Below are 9,387 nucleotides of genomic sequence, written 5' to 3'. Positions count from 1 at the left end.
GTGTGTCTCCCATTCTCATATATGAGAAAGGGTTTATTATCCATTTGGAGTAATTAAAGTGCTGGTGTTATATGGATCCATAAAAACAACTTCATTGAAGCTACCAAAGTGGCTTTTATCAAAACTGCAGCTGGAAATTATATATATATATATATATATATATATATATATATATATATATATATATGCCAAATTCAAAGGAGGAGTTAAAGGTGGTTTAAAATAGCAACGTGAAGATCCAAAACATTCTTGAGCTTGACTGATGTGTTATTAAACTACACAAAGTACTGTGTAGGGCCGGGATGGGGGACTTGTTACCTGACAGATGTTGTTGGACTTCCAGTGCCCATCAGCCCCAGCCAGCACATCTACTGGGGATGAGAGCAGTTGACTTCTAGCAACATCTGGAAGTCCCCAACCAGGTGTACAGTTAAAGCTGCTGTACAAAGCTATTCCTTTTTCTCTACCAAATAACAATACATGAAACACTATAGAATGAAAATGCAAATTAAGATGCAAGAGTGAGTCTTTCTCCAAGAGAGAAACTTAAAACTAGATGACTGTGGTTTGGATGGTATGCAGGTCCATTTTGTGACCTCTGTCTTTCTCTCGCCTGCACCACAGAAGCCCTTTTCAGATCTTCAGGTTCCATGTAGATTCAGTGTGTGGAAAGAGACAGCATTGCACCAGCTGTTCCTGGCCCCAGTCTCTGCATCCAGCCAGAAAAATCAAGATCAACCAGAGAGTGCCATCATCCCACCCCATTTTTGTGAATTTATTCCACATGGAACTTTATTTTAAATTATGTGTAAATCCCTTTGCATTAAAAATGCCCTAGTGGCATGCAAAAAGTGAAAACAACAGTGGATAGCCCAGTTGGTAGAGCATGAGACTCTTAATTTCATGGTCATGGGTTCAAAACCGCTCAGCTGGAAAGGGGGCAAAGAGGGCGGTCCCCGGCCGTGCCTAGTCTTAAATAGGCTAGGCTACGCCTCCCCAGCCCGCTGATTGGCGGGCCGGGTCGCTGACACGCCCGGGGATTCCCTAACCACGCGGGGGCAAGGGCCAGCCCCCGCGTGTGAGATGTGGGAGGGATTTCTGCCCGCAACCCCCTCTCCTCCCAGGTCGGAAATGGCTTTGGTAGAGCATGAGACTCTTAATTTCATGGTCATGGGTTCGAGCCCCATGTTGGGCAAGAGATTCCTGCATTGCAGTGGGTTGGACTAGATGATCCTTGTGGTCCTTTCCAACTCTACAATCCTGTGATTCTATAATATCATAAAAATCAAATCAAATGTCAAAATAACACAACAAAACAAAAACTTTTGCATATTCATAGTGACAAGCAGTGACAAACAACAGCAATGAAAACTAAGCCGGGATGGGGGGGTGAATGTTTTTAGCATGCACTAGAAACACTGTGGGTGCATGCCTTATTTTCAGGGGAAGATTCTTCCAAAAAGCAAGTACCACCACACATAAGGCCCTGCTCTGGGAAGCCACAAGATGAAAGAAAGGCAAGACTGTGTAGCGGCACCAGGAGGAGGTCATTAGATGTTCACAGGCCAGAATGTAGGAGGAGAGGAACAAATATTGTTGTTTATACACTAATGGTAAAACCTTAAAGGTGTGAATGGAGCTAGAGCTGCTGTGAGGCAATTATCAATGAAAGCTTCAGCATGTTTCTGTATATGCTGGAAGCCGTCCAGAGTGACTGGGGCAACCCAGTCAGATGGGTGGGGTCTTCTTCTTCTTCTTCTTCTTCTTCTTCTTCTTCTTCTTCTTCTTCTTCTTCTTCTTCTTCTTCTTCTTCTTCCCCCTTCTGGTTGCAGAGAGGGAGAGGAGAGAGAGACCACTCAGGGACACCAAGAGAAAAAACAGAAGTGAATACATCAAGCATAAAATTTTGTTTGAATTGCAACAAAAATGCTTCCCTGTACAGTGGTACCTCGGGTTATAGACGCTTCAACTTACAGACGCTTCAGGTTACCAACTCCGCTAACACAGAAATAGTACCTCAGGTTAAGAACTTTGCTTCAGGATGAGAACAGAAATCGCGCGGCGGCAGCAGGAGGCCCCATTAGCTAAGGTGGTACCTCAGGTAAAAACAGTTTCAGGTTAAGAACAGAACTCCAGAATGAATTAAGTTCTTAACCCGAGGTACCACTGTAGTTGATGTCACAGTGCGGTTTGAGCTAATAAAAATATTAAAAGTGGACCTCAGAGTCATTTGAGTTTTGCACTCCTGATTTAAATCAAGATCTGTCAAAATCAGCAACTCAACTGTTTCCTCATTGACTTACAGCGTGACACTTACGGCACAATTATGTATATATAAAAAAACCCTGACAAACAGATAGATCTCGTCAGAGCCAGCTTGTAAACCCTAATGCTGTATTAATTTGGTATGTTTATAGATCATGTATAAATTCTAAATTAAGGAGCTTTGTCCATTCTGCTCTCTGTTTCAATGGGACCAAGTTCCACCATATGCTTGTTTACCAAGATCTGCTCCCAACCCCCACAGCCACCATTTCAATTTATTTTCGCCTTGGCTATGGAACAATATCCGATGTTTAATGGAGAATTTCATGGTGCATATTACACTGCCCAAATTGCGTCGCTAATTATCTCCTTAATTTATATGAAGTTTTGCTTCTATAAAGCAAATTATTTGCATATACATTAGTCACAGCATGCATTTATACAGGACTGCTGAAAGTAGCACACATTAGCTCCCAATAATGGCCGGTCCAAAGGGAGAAGCGGGTGGGGGATGCCTCTATTATCGCTGTTTACAGCATCTTGCGCAAATGGGTCCCTCCTCATCCTTTGAGTAGAAAGAGAACTAAAGTAATAGACTTACCCCTTTTTATGTCCTTTGTTGTTCTGTAGGATGCAGTTGGCTCATCGTTTGCAGCATCTTCAACCTTCCCAATGAATACATTATATTTTTTCACCATTCAAAGCTATTTTTTTACAGGCAGGTCTTCACAGCAGAAGGGAACCATTCCATACTTGTCCGTAGGCTGAGGTTTAAAGTGTCCTCAGAACAGGCCTGTGAAGGGAAAGCTTTCCAGTGATACCAGTAAAAAAAAAAAATCTCACTGACTTCAGACAGATCATTTGCTGTAAATGGCAAAACTGAATTTATTTTGACCAGTCAGATGTAGCTCAACTGGATATACACAGAAGTAGAGGGCCTGTTTAAAACCTTTTGTAGATAGCCATGGAAAAATGTACCGTGTGAAGTGGTCCTTGGGTTACATTGCCCCTGCTCTCCTCTGAGGGTCTCATTATGGGAAAGGGAACCTTTTCAGCTCAAGGGCCACATCAGTGGCATGCGGTGATTTTTTTTGTAGGGGAACAGTTAGGGTCAGAGGCGCCAGCTTGCAAGGGCGATCGGGGAGAGACATCATGTGTGTAAGCCTTGTTCCTCTCTCCGTAAGCTGAGCAGAAGCTTCCCGGGCTTTGGGAAGAAGGTGCCAGGCTTTAATACTTGAATACTCCAATTTACCAGGAACATTTAGGGAACTAGCCTAGTCTCCCTAGGCCAGGCTTCCTCAAACTCAGCCCTCCAGATGTTTTTGGCCTACAACCCCCATGATCCCTAGCTAGCAGGACCAATGGTCAGAGATGATGGGAATTGTAGTCTCAAAACATCTGGAGGGCCGAGTTTGAGGAAGCCTGCCCTAGTCCATTGACTGCACTGGGCCTCATCTATTCCCAGAAAACCTATTGAGGGACACAAGCCAACGGTGGCTGGGACCAGAGGCAGAAGTGGCAGAGCTACACATGTACATTTTACCAGGAGGCATTATTAGAGTTCAAGGTCACAATCCAGCCAGGCAAAAACACTCAAGGAGAATGCAAAGCAGGCTGGTGAGGGTTGTGGCCAAGGAAGGGATGTGATTGTTTTTGGGGACAGATAGAGAGGCCCTTTTCTAACAAAAAATAGCAAGAAACAAAGAACAGAGCCATCGTTCCATGTATCTTGGATAAAGCCCAAGACATCTATTTCCTGGGACAGCCCCCCCCCCCCCGGTATGCTGCTGCCTTCACTGCCAGTCCTGCTGCCGCCGGCAGAGAAGCGATGATGATTTTTTTGTGTGAGATCTCGCTGATTTCAGGGAGATCTCATACGCTCCACAAGATCTTATGCAATTTTGTCAAGCTCTTTCTTGAAACTGGCACTGATGCAGGCAGCAGAGGGGTGCCACGGGGATGCTATCTTACACTGCCTAATGGCTCGGCTGGCCCTGCTCTGTCCTCCATCATGTGACCTCAAATCACATTGCATTGTGTCAACCCCAGCCTTCTGATGTCATTGGCTGCATCATACACAGTGCAATTGAATTATGTTACATCATTGTGGCGTTTGCCCTCCTATGTGTGTGACATCATACTGGGTTCATAGGGAAAGGGTTAACTAATTGTAAAATGACTAATCAATGGGAACCCAGGAGGCAGAGTTAACTGTGTATAAGTTTTAAGCATAGAGGTTTCTAGTGAGTTAGAGTTGTTGAGAAGACAGTCTGGAGTTAGGAGAGACAGAGAAGATAAGTCTGAGGGTTGGGCTACTCTGGTGTGAGAGAGGGAGAGAATTTGTTAAGAGGAGTCAGTCAAACAGTTGAGATAATCAGTCAGAAGGTATTAGGAAGGTACAGGCCGGTAAAAAAACTAAAGTTAAGATACTGACAGGAATATTATCTGAGAAATCATAAACTTGTTAATGTTTGTAAAATAAACTTGTTTTTTTTTTATTCACTTTTAACAACTGACTAGACTCAATGTTTTACCAGAGAGTAACTGGTTGGTGGCAGCGGGGAAGCGAGCACAGTGGTGGCACAGGGATCAATAGACCATTAAACGTCCGGGGACCCTGTGTGATCGCCACAATCGTGCATTCAACCCAGCTAAGGGTTTTAATGAAACAGCATTACAGATCAGCCAGAGCTCTGTGTCTCAGAGGGAAGGAGAGATAGAAGCCTAGTAGCAGGGACCTTTCCATCACAGCTGATAGGATGTTAAGCAAACAATGAAAAACAATCAGATGTGGGGGAAAGCAACCTGCCTGTAGCCTATGAAAAATTCAAAATTCTGGGCTATTCCCCTTTCTCTCCCCTGCAATCTATACATTATTCTGGGGGGGGGGGACCCCTCCTCTAGCACAGCATCAGGTGTGTGCTCTTTTTCATCCTTTCTGCATTTTGCCTCCTGATGCATCTTCAGGAAGAGAAGAGGGGAGGAAAAAATAAAACGAAACCCTCTTGTTCTTAAGCCAGAAATAAAAACCACACCTGCTTTTTTGCCTGAAATGCTCAGCATGGAGTTGCTGGTAACACTACTTAGGAGCATAACTGCTCGAATTATTTGCTATAATGGCACTGCTTTATGGTTCCCAGCAGAATTGGAAATGCTGAATCTTGCAGTCTTCCCAAGGAAGGATATGCTGGGACGGTGCTTATGTAAAAATTCGCCGTGCTTTGGCCACCAAGGGAATAAGTCCCCTCCTGTGATAATGCAAAGCATAAAACATGTCAGATTTTTAAGACTGCAAAATAAAACCTGTGTGAATAAATGATTATTTATATAAAAATGCACAGTCAGAACATCTGCTGCATGAAGACCCATGAAACTTAACCCTTTCACTGCACCTGCTATCTCTATTCCTTTCCTGATCAGCCATGTTTGTAGATTGACCTGATCTGGGTCCACTGCACTTTAAGGTAGAAACTTCAGTCATACACCAGAAGTTCCATGGTCTGCAACACCTCATGCTGCTTCCGGAGTCTGAACAATTCCTCCGCTTTCAGGAACAGCATTTTGGGATGGTGAACCTCAACAGCAGCGACTGGCAGAAGGCCACCCAGTGAGCTTCAAGGTTGAGTGGGGACTAGAACCCCATTCTTCCAGGTCTCAGTCCAGCACTCTTAACAACTGTGCCACAGTTGCTCTCAGCCTAACCTTGTGGCCTAACACTAAAATTCAGGGAAATCCAATGAAGCTGGATGTTGGAAGATTCAGGGCAGACAGAAGTATTTCTTCACACAGAGCTCAGTTAAGCTCTGAAATTCACTCCCACAAGAAGTGGTGGTGGTCACCAAGTTGGGTGGCTTTAAAAGAAGATTAGACAAATCTATGGAGGACAGCAGTTGCTAGCCACAATGCCTATGTTCTACACCCACTGTTGGAGGTGGTATGCTTCAAAGTACCAGCTGCTGGGAATCACAAATGTGGAGAGGGTTGTCCTGCTTGAGGGTTTTTCACGGGCATCTGGGTGGTCACTAGATGGGGAACAGGATGGTGGACTAGATGGGGCCATTAGGCTGATCCAGCTGGCTCTTCTTACATTTTTAGGAGGACGCTGCCTGTCAAATCTAACTTTCAACACAAGGGTTATTCAATAACACACCCACATTTGGATTGTCCCCCTCTCCATCTCTTTCCTCCCACCTTTTGGAGAACACATAATCTGACTGGCCACTTATTTGCCTCATAGACATTATAATAGATCTGTGGTGCTAAACGTTTAGCTTTAGTAAGTACTAGGATTTAATTAGAACATGTATGTTATAGCTGGGATATGTTGTAAGACAGCCTCAGTGTGATTAGAAAGGGGGTTATGCAAGGGGTTCAAGTTGTCTAATTAGAGTTTATGTGTAAAGACCGTGTGTCAGACTTTGAGAATGTAATAAAGATTCATGTGTATTGGAATGTGTGGACCTACTTCTGAGCATCAGCAATTAGGCTGTGAAGAGTTAATTAACCTAGACAAATATCCTTATTGTGTTCCAGTCTTTAATCCTAGTCAATCCACAAATGCTGATGAAGTAAGTGGAACTCCTTTGTTAGGTGACACCTGAGGAGATTAACCAGCAGTACCTCAAAGCACCAGGGACGGGTGGTGCTTTGGGTTAAACCACAGAGCCTAGGACTTGCCGATCAGAAGGTCAGTGGTTTGAATCCCCGTGACGGGGTGAGCTCCTGTTGCTCGGTCCCTGCTCCTGCCAACCTAGCAGTTCAAAAGCACATCAAGTACAAGTAGATAAATAGGTACCACTCCAGCGGGAAGGTAAACGGTGTTTCCATGTGCTGCTCTGGTTCGCCAGAAGCGGCTTATTCATGCTGGCCACGTGAGCCGGAAGCTGTAAGCTGGCTCCCTTGGCCAATAAGGCGAGATGAGCGCCGCAACCCCAGAGTCGGCCACGACTGGACCTAATGGTCAGGGGTCCCTTTACCCTTTACCTCAATGCACCAACAGAACTGACCATTGGAATGCAACTGAATAAAGGAGGCTGAGATTTTAGGAACAGCAGAAGTACTGCACTACTGTGGGCTACAATGACCATGCTGCGAGATCTGGACTCCTTCCACGCAGACTGAAGGTGTAAATAGGTGAATAAACCATATTGCTTAAAGCTACAACCGTCTCCACGGTGCCTGTGTTCTCCAAAGGAACACAGACCCTGGGTGAGTGCCTGGAACCCCCCTGGAATCTGGCAGAGAGAGTGGAGGGCGGCACCCAACTTTTGTGACAGACACCATGATGAGCGCAGCCCTAATTTATTGAGCCCAGCTTCCCTTCTGATGTTTCTGTACTGGACACAGATTGTTGCTTTGGTCAGCTCAAGGTATGGACTCCCCTCTCTGACAATTTCTCTCTAAGCAACCACCCAGCCCCACTTAAGTTTCCAACTGTCCATTAAATCAATACAGTGGTACCTCAGGTTACATACACTTCAGGTTACATACGCTTCAGGTTACAGACTCTGATAACCCAGAAATAGTGCTTCAGGTTAAGAACTTTGCTTCAGGATGAGAACAGAAATCGTGCTCCGGCGGTGCGGCAGCAGCAGGAGGCCCCATTAGCTAAAGTGGTGCTTCAGGTTAAGAACAGTTTCAGGTTAAGAACGGACCTCCGGAACAAATTAAGTTCTTAAAACCGAGGTACCACTGTATTCTACATCCAACTGTGGTAGCAAACAGTTGAAGGTTTCCTGAAGATCTTGTTCCAACGCATCACACCTGCTACTCTGCGTCTTTATTACAGCACTGGACTCAAGGCCAAGCGAAACATGAGAGAAGATCCATGACTAAGTCTAAAGACATTGTTTCTTTTTCCAAAAAGCAGATTGACCTTTGGATTGGAGCCTGATATGGAGTGGGGCTTCTCCCACAAAAGAATGCCCACCTCTGGGGGCACTAAGCAGCAAGGGTAAATGACTATCAGACTTTGTAAAGCTGGTATCACTGGGTCAAGTCCATCTATTTTGTTGAATTAATTAAACTAAATAGTTTTAATTGGATTTTGAATAAATGTGCAGTAAATTGTTACTGCTTTGAATTTTATTGTGCAGTTATCTTCCTTAGTGGGTTGTGCAAACCACTATTCTAAATAGGATAGAGGAACTGGGATGGATGAGTTAATGGAACCAAGGGGGCAGTGGCCCAAAAGATTTTGAAAGCATTGATTTAACTAGTTGGCATTTGGAGTGACTGTGACCTTGTTTTCAGACCTTTTCAAAATCCCCTGGCTGGTCACAGGAGTCAGAAACAGAAAGGACCGTGGTCTAATCCAGGAAGGCTCTGATGCTCTCATTGTCACCCTCCCCCCACATTTTTCAAGTATTAGATAACTGTCTAAAACTCCATTTATACTATCATTTTAATTGAATACTAACAAATAATAGTTTGGTGAATACAAGATTTAGTGTGATGCATAAAAAAAATAAAGCAACCATAAAATTTGGCACATAAACTTTTTTTTTATTTTTGTTTTATAAAGAGCCCTAAACTCTAGCTGTCATATTTCTCGAATGTCAATTTCTTCTTCCTCACGCGCTAGAAAAAAAGCACAATAAATTACCATTATTGGTAAACATTTGCATTCAGTCCTGCAAAGCACAGATACTGATAACAAACATAACTCTCCCCTGTCAAAAAACATTCCCATCTTAAAGACGTTATTTATCATGTGTGACTTTTAGAAGGTTTACAAGCAGCATCTGCGGAAGCTAATTTAGGGGAACACCTTCATTCTGACCTCAGGGGCTTTTGGTAGGGAAAAGTAAAACAAATTAGAACTCAGATATTCACAAATGTACTGGATAAAATCAATAGCTTTAATTTTCACATTTAAACCCACAATTTCCCTCTGACAGGCTCAGCAGGTTTTAATGGACACAATTTACTTTTACTGTTTTAATTGTTTTTAGTCAATCACTTTTATTGCTTCCCTGCATCTGACTAAACAAATTAATAGAGCCATGTTCATAAATGATTACTTCGTGAAACTGCTTGGTACATGCATTTGACAATTTCACCTTCAATTACTGCCAGCATTAGTAATATTTATACCAATAGGTGCCTTTACAGATATATTTT

General features: G+C 43.6%; 1 long non-coding RNA gene across 1 annotated transcript; it reads right to left on the bottom strand.

Annotated features, from left to right (window-relative positions):
* Nucleotides 1-1,633: 1,633 nt before the first annotated feature.
* On the bottom strand, nt 1,634-4,284 carry LOC310754032. Its single transcript, XR_014543547.1, has 3 exons — nt 4,237-4,284; nt 2,867-3,058; nt 1,634-1,822 (listed from the first exon to the last, which is right to left on the bottom strand). It is a non-coding gene; the product is annotated as an uncharacterized lncRNA (long non-coding RNA).
* Between the last annotated feature and the right edge of the window lie 5,103 nt (nt 4,285-9,387).

Source organism: Podarcis filfolensis, assembly GCF_964270895.1.
Source record: "Podarcis filfolensis genome assembly, chromosome: 2".
NCBI lineage: Eukaryota > Metazoa > Chordata > Lepidosauria > Squamata > Lacertidae > Podarcis > Podarcis filfolensis.
This window is presented reverse-complemented; position numbering and strand designations above follow the sequence as displayed.